Genomic DNA, 9,565 nt, shown 5'->3' with positions numbered 1-9,565 from the left:
TTATTGATTGATTGTGTGTGTGTGTGTGTGTGTATTTCACACAGAACATCCCAAACAATCTTACTCATCTTTGTACCTGCATCCCAAATAGCAGCCTCTGCTAGCCCCTTCCCCCAATGGAGCCTATATATTCTTTAATCCCTGTTACTGTCCACTGTGTTATCAGTGCCCCCAGCTGTTCCCCAGTGCTAGTCCATCCACTGAGCACAGTGAGCCTATCTAGAGTTTGCTGTTTTAGGAAGATCAGTTCTTCCTCATTTAGCAGCAATAAGTTGCCAACATTCCTTTAGATAAGATTGGGGTCTGCTGTTCATTTTCCCAGTTCTATGCTGGGTAACTGTCTGGAAGTCTCTTGGGACACCCTGGCCAACAACTCAGAAGAAGGTTCTCCTGTCTGGTATTGTTTCATGTTATATAACCTCTAGCTATCCACATGGACTCTTAAAGTATAGTACTGATCACTTTAATCATTGGTTATATTTTCCTTTTGGGTGTTTAAGACCATACAGTTGGCCCAGATTAATCAATTTGTTTTTACTCTTAAGGTCGTTTGAGGATCTGTTCCTCAGGGGTCACATGGGCTTAGGAGGAGATCCTGGCTCCTTTCCTCTACCAGTTCCATCTATATGAAGATACGTCAAAGATCCTACTCGGCCATGGCTGGCTTCACTTGGAAACATGCAGGAAATGTTTCCTCTGTGTTGACCTTCCTCTTTGTAGACTGGACACTGGTTCAAGCCCATCTGGTGGGATCTCCATGGCCTCCTTAATCCAGAGGACAGGTGACTCACCACAGTTACAGGGTATTTTGAGAGATGTTCCATAGTCCCCTGGAACTTAGTCGACCTTGGAGGGCAAGGAGCAAAAACTGTCCTGTAAGTCCCTCTGATCAGATTAGTATAGACCCCTTTAATCTTTGGTTATACTTTCCTTTTGGGTGTTTAAGGCCATACAGTTGGCCCAGATAAATTGATATATTTTTACTCTTAAGTTCCTTTGAGGATCTGTTCCTCAGGGGTCACATGGGCTTGGGAGGAGACCCTGGCTCCTTTCCTCTACCAGTTCCATCTATGTGAAGATAAGTCAAAGGTCCTACTCGGCCATGGCTGGCTATTTGTATGTATAATTTTATAAAGTGTATGTATAATTTTTCAGTAGGTTGTTGAACTAATATGGTTCTATTTTTTTAACTAGATAGGAATTATTTATCTCTCTCATTGTCTAACCCTTCCACCATGGTTTCCCCATTTCTCCCTTAATAATACCCTTCTCCTATGTTCCCTTCTCTCTTGAGCTCCTTCTTTCCCTTTTTCCCCAAGGTTCCTTGATAACCCTCCCTTCCACTTCCCATTAAAATAACCCCATTTTTATCTATATCTCCCTTATTAACATCTGTTTCCTACTGCTCATTTCTCAGGATCTTTCATTTCCTTTACCTCCCTGGTTCCTTTCATTATCCTGGTTCCTGTAGTTATATCTTGATACATACTCACTTATAAGGATTTGGTGCTAGGATACACACATGAGGGAAAATATACATTGTTTGTTTATACTTAAACATATCTGTTAAGTTTTTCTTATATTTTCTTAGGCTTTGTTATTATTATTCATTTGAATATTCCCACTGCCATCTTCACAATCTAGCAATCCTAAATTGAAAGTTCCTTTCCTGGGTTTTTAAATAATTTTTTAGTATATACATTAAGCCCTAGCAAGGCTTCTCAGTGACATCTTGTAACACAGCAAATAGTGAAAAAAAAAAAAAACTCTTGCCTTTTTATTGAGAAATAAATCTCAATCTCTCTCTCTCTCTTTCTCTCTCTCACTCTACATCTACCTCTACCTGTGAATTTATATAGGCCAGAATATTAGAGTACAAAAGTTCAGCAATATCTTATAAAAGTAAATTTTAAGCCATAAGCAAAATAAATGTTTTTAGGAAATAATACATTCATCATGATTAATACTTTGACATTAAAATAAACAACTCAATTATATGAAATGATCCTGAGAATTATGAAAACCTGGATCCACTTTAATGGGAAGAATTTTGGTAAATGTGTGCTATGACTAAGAGGCTGCTAAGGAGGAAGTCAAGATGAATGACATCTAGATCCCACTGCTAGGTGAGACTCCTGAGTTCTATACATTCTACTTGTGTGGAAGCACTGAGACATAGCCCCTCCTCAGGACTCAGGAGAAGCACGTATTTCAAATTCAATCAAGCTCTTATTTTAACAATGTTATGACAGCATCCACCAAAGTCAAATTTGTTCTAAGCACATTATATTTGTGGCATATGGATCAGAGATAAGGGAATAATAGTGTAAGTAGTTGTTTCTTCTCTAAGAATTTATAGTTACCTATTATTGCAGGTTTCTGAAAAGTTATGTTACCTTAGCATTAGCTGGAGAGATTGTTTCCTATCACTTCACCTTAGGCCTCATTACTCTTCCTCCTCGCTGCATCTGGGAAGATGGACAAGTAGATAAAATACTTGCAGAGCAAGCAGCAGGACCTGAGTTTGGCTCCCTGTCCCCAACACAGAAAGCCAGGCATAGTGACACAGGCCTGTATCCCAGTGCTGAGAGACAGAGCCTGGAAGATCCCTAGGCTGAAGGCCAGACAGTCTAGCCAACTGGTGTGCTACAGGTTTAATGACAGACTGCCGCCCAAATGAAGGTGGCAAGTGATAGAATAAATAAAACACAGAAAGTCAAGTTCCAGCCTCTGTGTACATTTTAGCATACCTGTGTGTACATACCTATACAAGGCACACAAAAATGAAAAACAGAATTATAATTATATAAGACTATGATCTATGAACTATAGCAATGAATTGATTATTAGACATACAAATGGAGATTTTTAATAGAAATATACTTCTATAAGTGTGAAATTTGGGAGAAAGAGGTGAAGGGGCGATGTAAATTAGGATCTTACTGACATGGCATACAAGAATTTAAAGCCAGAGAATTAAGTATTATCCATGTAGTGTAAAAAGAAAATATGCAAAGATGGCTAAGATCTTGGGTTTTGTCCTATAATGTAGCCTGTTTATAGAGATGCAAACAAACGGGGAGTGTTCAACACTGAATACTGTTAGCATTACATAAGATGATGCAATGTAGAAGAAAGTACAAGAAATCCTTTAAGAAACCACTTACTAAATTGGAAAAACAGATTTGTGGATATTTGAAGTAGAGTCATGAAATAGTTGATCAGTATTGTTCAGTAAGATAGGATTATCAATAACATGAAGATGGAATGGATCATATAGGCAAAATGGAGAAGAATTTAAAAAGGCTATCCTTATATTGGCTGAAGTAACATAGACTTAAAAACAAGTGACATTTGCTGTCTTTTATTTGTGGATCTTAGCTCCAAATCCTTAGATGTAAGTATCTATGCTAATGTAACAGGAGGAACCAGGAAAATGAAAGGAACCATAGGGGTAAAGGGGAAGATGGCGTGTACTCAAGAGAGGAGACAAGCAGGAGACAGATGTTATCAAAGCAGAAATGGGGAAAATAAGGACGTTATAACTGGGGAGAAATAAGGGAAGGCTATATAGGTGGGGAGAGAGAGGGGAGATAATATGTGGTGGTGTGAAAAATCAGAGGGAAATGTATTTCATGAGTATATGTGTATAGCTGAAGGCTCTACAACAACAAAAAAAATAGTGTCAGGCAGGGGAACCCTCCCTCCAAGGTCTTGGTCAGGGTATTCCAAAAGACTCTCAAAATAACGGGCTGTTGCCACAGCCCTTGATTGTTCTCTAGAACTTGAAGGTAAGACTCTATTACTGAAGACAGGAAATACTTCAAACACAGGACTTAGAGCAATGGAGCTGGAACAGATCTAGACCTTGCTCCCTGAAGACTAGCTCCCATATTAGTATCAGAAAATGCTGTAAAAATTACCAAACAAGAAAAACAATCAATGAATCACAACAATGACCAGCCCAGCAAATAATCTCTCCTGGTGCAGGAGTGGTTCTTTTATTTTGTGGGTAATCATCCCCTATCTAACTGGCCTTAAGGCCAGCTCAAAGGCAGGGATCTCATGTGTGGTAACATAGAGAGGGCATAGATCCTAGAGAAAAGCCTATTTTTGTCACATTTCTAAGGCCGACGTAATTTCTTACCGTGTTCTAAATACATATTTACAGACAAGTGTAACTCTCACCACTTATTAAAGAAACTTCTTGAAACAGATGTAGGCTATTACAAAGTTCCAGAACTGGTTGAACACAGAGAATAAGTGTTTGTGAGGTACGCAGTTCTAAGTGACACATCTACAAAGCAACCTCTACACCTAAGACTCAGGGGACATATTGCAACAGGGGTCAGAAAGAATATTGATGCATCTCTCTACTCTCAGCAAAACTTCCTAATGCAGCAGATGATGATCATCCCAGAAAGCCACAACTCGCCAAAATACAGAGAATAAGAGACTACAGAGTGGCTATCCTTGAATAGAACACTTATCCTGGGATTTTATGTGACTTGAGCTTAAGTGGGACTTGTTCACGCTGTCGTTATTGCTGTGGGTTCTGAAGAGTAACAGACCAACTGTCTGGAAAACTCTGTTTTTTCGTGGTCATCCACTACCCCTGACTCTCACAATCGTCCTGTGCCCTTTTTGCAACTGTCTCTGAGCCTTTGGAGGCAGGAGTTTCATATAAGTGCCCAAGTCAAGGATAATCACTCTACAGTGTTTTATTCTCTGCATGTTGGCCAGGTGTAGGTTTTCTGTGTTAATCCCCATCTGCTACATATGAAAGCTATTCTGGGGAGAGTAGAAGCAACACATATTTTAGTACTCATTTTCTCGGTACTATTTCAAATGTATCATCACCAATATGTTTGATAATTACTAGTGTCTTATGTATTTTCTCTGCATGTTACCAAAATTTTTATAAATTTTTAACTATATAGGTAGGTAATTCCACTTAGCCCCCTTAATATTCTACATGAACTCATACAGAGAGTAATCTAAAACTAACCAATGCAAAAAGAAAATAAAATAGAGAAGTTAATGCTATATATATATATATAATTGTGTGAAAGATCATCTTCAATGAACTTCTGAAAAGTCTGAATTTCAATGAATTCAGTAAGATTTTGAATCCTATAACTTGAAGTAAAAAGCAAAAGTATGTCTGAAAAATGTTTGCAAAATGTGTTTATTTGCTCAATAAATGGAATTAAAATAAAATCTATACTTCAACCCATAAATATTGTTTTTAGGACATAACTTTTGAAATAAGTGCAGTAGGCCATAAAAATATACAAACACTAAGGAACTTCTAGCATGTCAAATAAGAAGGCAAAAATACCTCTTCATAAAACTAGTTAGTGTGCTGCTAGAACTTGTCAACATCAACTTTTTGAAAAGTCTACAAATTGATCAAAAGATTTTAATGCTCAAGAAATAAACTCTTCATCATTTTAATTCTGTGACACCCACAACCTCTTAGGAAACCCATTAGAAAAAATATGGTAGTCTTTAAGTCAAAAAGCGTTACTAAGGGAAAATGCATTTTATGTTGCTGAGCTGCTCCGTCAAGAAGGCATATGATATATAAACATGCAATAATCTATCTGAGTTTGGTCTTTAAAAAATGATACAACAGAATAGTACCTTTTATACCAGAAAGTTGGTGCTCATAGTTCTGGAGGTTAGGGAGTCCAAAATCAAGATGCCTGGTAATATGGTTCATGGCAATGACTCTCTTACTGGAAGACAATGTTCTTGCATTTTCATATATCAGGCAAAGAGCAGAGTCATCCTCTGTGTCTCTTCTTACAGTAACACCCAGTCCACACATGAGGGGGTCCCACAGTCACAACGTAAGTACTTCCCAAAGACTCTCCTTCCAAATACTGTCATACTTAAGATTAGAGCCTCAACATATAGATTTGGGGGCACAAACATTCAGTATGAGACTCAGTTAACAAAAAGTCTCTGAAACTAATAAAACAAAAACAAACAAAACTGTAGGAAAAAATAGATGCGTCTATAATAAAGTCAGAGAATTCAATACCCTGCTTTCATTACTTGCTATAGAATCAGTGAAAGACAAACAAAAAAACTGAGTACTTGAAAGAAAAATCAAAGCAATAAATTTAATATGCATCTTGTGGGAAAATTTGTCTACCAGCAGTGTGATATACCTTATTCTCAAGTGAACATAGAAAGTTCTTCAGGCAAAATATATATTAGACTATAAACAAGAATCAATAAGTTTACAAGTATAGAAATGCCTTAAAGTTTATCTTATACCCACAAAGGAATAAAATTAGAAATAATAACAGAAGGATATTTGTGAAATTGCCAGAAGTGTGGAAATTAAGCACCATAGCCTTCAAGAATAAATTCATCAAACAAATCAAAATTGAAATGACCAAAGTACTAGAGATGAAGAGAAATGAAACCTTCCTGTAGCAAATGTTGGATGTATCTAAAACAGAATTGTGATAACAATTTATGATCACCATCTCTGTTAAGATGAAGAAATATCTCCGATCAATGACAAAATCTTTATTAACTAGGAAAATAGCCAATTAAACCTAAAACAATAAGGAGTGAAGAAATGCTAAACACTGAAGAGGAAATAAATATATTAGAAAATATAAAAGCAATAGCACAGATCAATGAAACTCAGCTCTGAAAATACTAACAAAACTGACAGAGATAATCACACCATTAAGTTCAGTAATGAAACATAAGCTATCACTACAAACTTCATAACAATATGAAGATGATTTATAATAGGATATTTGAAAATCATTTACCAAAATTTAGATCACTTAGATGAAATGGATGAAGTCCCCGAAAGACAAACGACTACCCATATAAACCAAGGTAAAATATGAAATGTGATTTGACCTAAATACATAATATGTTGCATTAGTAAAGAAAAGCTCTCTATATAGGAGTTTAGCACAAAACAGTTTTACTGTTAAATGTTTAAGAAGAAAAATTAAAGAAAAATTCATGCAAATAATCAAACCTACCCTGACACATGTGAAGAAAAATGCAAAACCATTCCACTCATTTCATGAGGTCAGTGTTATACTGTAATTAAAACCAGACAAGTAGCATCACAAGAAACAAAACTGAAAATTAGGGTCTAATAAATATTGAGAAAAATATCTTCTGTTAACTGGACCCACTAAAATACAAGACAAATTACACAGTATGTATGAGTGGAAGTTGTTTCATGAATGGAAGATGGGTTCTACATCAGAAAAGCAGTCAATAGAGCCCATCATATAACAGAATTCAAGGAGAAAAATCAGTGAGCATCACAGTGAATGTTGGGAAAGTTTTTGATGAAATCCAATGAAATTTCATGGTTACAAATAGAAAGCATCCGATAAATAAGGGAAAGAAAGGAACCCTCTCAATATGACAAAGCATATCTATAAAAGCCTCCTAGTAAATATCATAGTAATTGATGTCTGGACAGTTCTCTCTAAAAGCAGGAACAAAAAGGGTTCATACTATTCTACTTCTGTGCAGCGATGAGCTAGAGTTTCTACCCATAGTTTTCTTGGGCAAGAAATAGAAAAAATGGAATCCAGATTGTCAATTAGAAGCAAAACTCTCCGTATTTCTGTCTCTCTCTTTCTCTCTGTCTCTGTCTTTCTGTCTCTGTGTCTGTCTCTCTCTCTCTCTCTTTCTTTCTTTCTCTCTCTCGCTCTTTCTCACACACAAATTGACAAACCATATCATTAAAAATAATAAATGTACTCAATAAATATATAGAATATAAGATCATAAAGCAAAGTTCAATCACACACAGTGTCATATAAACTAAGATAAAGAATGTTGTTGTTATTATCAAGATAAATGAAACAAAGGAAGCAAAGAAGTATAGAATGTGTTCGCTGTTGGGCATGGTAGTATATGCCTTTAATCCCAGCATTTTGGAGGCAGAGGCAGACGAATCTCTCTTTGATAGAGGCCAGCCTTGTTTATAGGCCTGCTGGGGCTACAGGGAGACACAGTGTCAAAAAAATGTGATGGAAATAAATGAAAAAGTATTCTGTTCATCACACAAAGGCTACATGACATAATAGTATTAAAATATCAATTTTCCATTACTAATGTAAATCTTGAATTTAGTTGCCATCAAATTCAAGGTGGCTCTTTTCCAAAAATTGACTAGCTCATCTGACAATATGCATGAAAATGTAACTTCCCCCCACCCCAGACCAAACAATCTTTATGCCTACTAGGTGAACAGCCTCCAATAGATAGACCCACATGCAAGAAAACTTTGGAAATACAGATTAGATTGGATAGCCTTTTAAAAAATACAAATAGTAATGTAAGACCTGAAGTCAGTGGTGGGTAGTAAGGTGGGGTGGAGAGGGCAAAGGGGGACTGACTGTGATCAAAATACACAGTATAAAATTCTCAAATCAATAAAAATATTTTAAAAATCAAAAGAAGTCTCATATTTCAAAACTTAATACGAAGCTTCAGTAATTAAGACAATGTGGTATTGACAAGACAGTAAATATATAGATCATTAACATATCATTGAAATTCAACAAATAAACCCTTGTATTTGGTCAGTTTCTTTTAGAATTGGTAACGAAGCAATTCAATATGGATAGCCAAATCCTCTTATTGGCTAGAGCTAGGCCAACCTGATATCAATCTGTAAAGTACTGGTTTGGATTAGGGATTTCTAGATCGAACAATCTAAAAATGTTAAACTGATTAAACACCTATATGTAAGGCCTGAAACTATTAAACTTTTTAGAAGGGATTAGCTGAGTCTCTTTGGTACCCTGTATTAAGCTGTGAATCTATAGACATGACACTAAAACTCTAGGCAAACAAAGGAAACACAGCAGGCATATATATGTTGGGGTTCATCAATTTTTAATAATTGTATTATTTTAATAACATTCTATTGACTCTTTGAGAATTTCATACAGCATATTTTGAACATACTCAGACTCCCTCTTCCATCTCTTCTCAGGTCCACCCCCATCTCTCTAACCCTCTCGGTTCATGTGCTCTATAATTTTTTAAGGCTTAGCAAATCTAATTTGTGTTCCCCAAACATACTACCCTGACATATACAAAGTTTCCACCATTGCCAACATTATCCATCAAAGCGATGGATTTGTTAGAACAGATGAACCAACACTGACATACCATTATCACTCTTTACATTAGAGCTTCACATTGGTAGCCAGGAAAGGTGGTGCACTCCTGCAGTCCAGGCTCTCAGGAAGCTGAGCAGGATTGCCAAGAGTTGGAGACCACCCTGAGGTATACAGTGAGTTCCAGGCCAGCCTACTACAGACAGTAAGACCCTGTGTGTCAAACAAGCAAGCAAACAACAAAACTTACTTTTGGTGGTATGACTCTAGGCAAATTTTAAATCATATTTATCCTCTACTGTTGTGTTAACCTCTGTTAAACATGAAGCATTTTATTGCCATTATACTTTTTTCCATAATATCATATCAAATTTTTTTTCTGAGCTAAGATGCATCTTTTTCAAAATTGGCTGTAAATTTTTAGGTTTACAGTT

The sequence above is a fragment of the Nannospalax galili genome, unplaced genomic scaffold, assembly GCF_000622305.1.
Source record: "Nannospalax galili isolate Female #2095 unplaced genomic scaffold, S.galili_v1.0 scaffold1245, whole genome shotgun sequence".
Taxonomy (NCBI): Eukaryota; Metazoa; Chordata; class Mammalia; order Rodentia; family Spalacidae; genus Nannospalax; species Nannospalax galili.
This window is presented reverse-complemented; position numbering follows the sequence as displayed.